Source organism: Grammomys surdaster, unplaced genomic scaffold (genome assembly GCF_004785775.1).
Source record: "Grammomys surdaster isolate TR1022 unplaced genomic scaffold, NIH_TR_1.0 126546, whole genome shotgun sequence".
In the NCBI taxonomy this organism is placed as follows: domain Eukaryota; kingdom Metazoa; phylum Chordata; class Mammalia; order Rodentia; family Muridae; genus Grammomys; species Grammomys surdaster.
In genome coordinates this window covers 208,365-210,985 of record NW_021621338.1, presented here as the reverse complement: position 1 = coordinate 210,985, position 2,621 = coordinate 208,365, and the positions used below count along the sequence as shown (strand labels likewise).

Sequence of the window (2,621 nt, the reverse complement as noted above, 5' to 3'; positions counted from 1 at the left end):
AGGGGAAGGGGAAGGGGAAGGGGAAGGGGAAGGGGAAGGGGAAGGGGAAGGGGAAGGGGAAGGAAAGGAAAGGAAAGGAAAGGAAAGGAAAGGAAAGGAAAGGAAAGGAAAGGAAAGGAAAGGAAAGGAAAGGAAGGGAAAGGAAGGGAAAGGAAAGGAGGATGAGAAATACAATCCAGAAAGAAGAGGTGATGGCCATTTGTCCCAGACCACTGCATTCTAAGCTCTACATATTGTGATGCTCCTCTAAGAGTACACAGCTCTGTCTGTGGATCCCTGCACTCCTGGAGAGTAAGGCTAAACTATGGCAAAGACATAGGTCATGCACAATTGGGACACAATAGCTTAGCTCCATTGTGACTTCTTCATTTCTCTATTTCATAGGCATTCAGAGTGCTCGATTTCTGGATCTTCTGGCTAAAGCTAAATTAGAACCAGGTTGTCTCTGGACAAGTGCCAAAGTCAAGGCCACCATGTGTCATCAAGGTTGTGAACTTAGTGAGGAAATGTCAGCCAGCTGACCATTGCCAGCTCTGCTCTGACACAGCTCAGAACTGCATCTTGCCTTTTGTTGTTCAGACAGTACCATTCAATACATATACCCCTTGCCTTAAAAAATACCAGTAACATTAATATTCTCGTTGGGGTAGGGAATGACTGAATAATCTCACTGCATTTGTTTTAAACAATTCTTTAAACTACTTACAGATGGGGATTTTTCATGCTGATTTTTCAGAAAGGCGTCATAATCATTCATTAAATTTATTATACAATCTATCATTTTCTGACAGGAAAACAATCTTAGTTTTCAATTTCAATAGTTTTTATTGTTTTATAACTTTGGCAAAAGAAAAAGAAACGCAGCCCTATAAAACAGCAATTTTGTGAGTTTCCAAATCTGTTGCTCTGTTACGATCTCTATCTGGTAATTACAGAGATTTATATCACATTCCTCCTACCCCACAGAATTCAGGGCGGGTCCTGCCTAGTTGACTGGGAGACTGACTTGGAGGTCTTCACATTCATTACCTGTAATAATAAGCTGCTATGGTGAGTTAATGATTTAAGACTAGTATATGTTTGACTGTGGGAAAGGTAGTTTAAAACTAATTTATGGGAATATAATCCACTGGGCATTTTCCTATTTCATCAAAAATATTTAAGAGGTGCCTCAAGGGTAGTTGATCACACTGAGGTGACACAAGTGAACTGTTACTACTTCTCTAGTAAGAGAAAAATGTCATTCATCTTCTTTTAGGTCCAGACCTTCTGTATGCCCAGATAATGTATCATTTATCAATTAACTCACATATTTAAGTATTATAAGAAAGAATAATACCAGGGACAAAATTAATGTTACAAATCGAGCAGTCTGACCTTTGTCTATTCATCACACAAGTCTTTCTAACACAGGGAGGAAAGAAATGACAATTCTCGACACCTCTTTCAACAACTCCAAAGATCCAAGTACAAACATTGATTCACACTAAATATTTCATGAATCATTTGATTTGAAACCAGTAATAATTTATATTGTACAGACAAAAAATGGCACATAACTCTAAAATAATATATGTAATTTGAGCTTTAAGTATGAGTGATTTATAGGAGGGGGTTGTTAGGTTTTATTTCTTAAATAGATTCAAAAATTGGGAATGAAGTCACCACAACTACCGTGGTCTTGGTGAAGCCATTGTGTGATTAGAGTCGTCATTTTTATATGCAGAATTTGATGACAATCATTTCCTTAGCATTTTTATTTTATTTCATAATTTGAATTTTCTAATTTTAATAATAAAAGTTTCTTCCTAATCTACTATGGAACTGAAAACTAGGGACATTTTTATCCTGAAATCAATTGGATTCACAATCCTCATCAGATATTGCTAAAATGAATGTAAAAGCACAATCTAGTATTCTTCAAATTTTGTGAGTCTTTGTTTTTAAAAAGTATATGTTATCTTCCTTTCTTTCTTGCAGGTTCTTTCTTTCTCTGGAGCAGTGAAGTGGTCAGTGGGTAAGCCAAGTCTGAGGACCTGAGCCTCATCCTGAACCCATACTGTATAAGGAGTGAACAACTGTCTCCTCTGACCTCCATGCATGTGCCATAACATAGTGCCCCAGCACCACGGACATTTGCATGTAAACCCCTACACACACACACACACACACACACACACACACACACACACACACAGATACTCACAAATATAAACTCACATTTACACATACACACAGACTCACATATACATTCACACACATAGATTCATACATACACACACACACAGACTCTCACACACACACATACTCATAAACACAGAGACAAATAGACTCACACACACACAGACTCACACACAAACATTCACAGACATACACACACAGAGACATGCACACAGACTCACACACTCAGAGAAATTCACACACACAAAATCACACATATACTCATACACACAGATTCACACACACACACACAGACTCACATATATACACACAGACCACACAAACTCACGCACACACACACAAATTCACATACATACATACACAGACACACACACACACATAGACTCACACACACATACTCAAACACACAGATACATAAGATTCAGACATATACACACACA

At 37.9% G+C, this 2,621-nt stretch overlaps 1 protein-coding gene across 1 annotated transcript in view; it reads right to left on the bottom strand.

Annotated features, from left to right (window-relative positions):
* Nucleotides 1-2,621, bottom strand: part of Spag16 (sperm associated antigen 16) — a 479,924-nt gene that overhangs the window by 345,280 nt on the left and 132,023 nt on the right. The window lies entirely within an intron of this gene.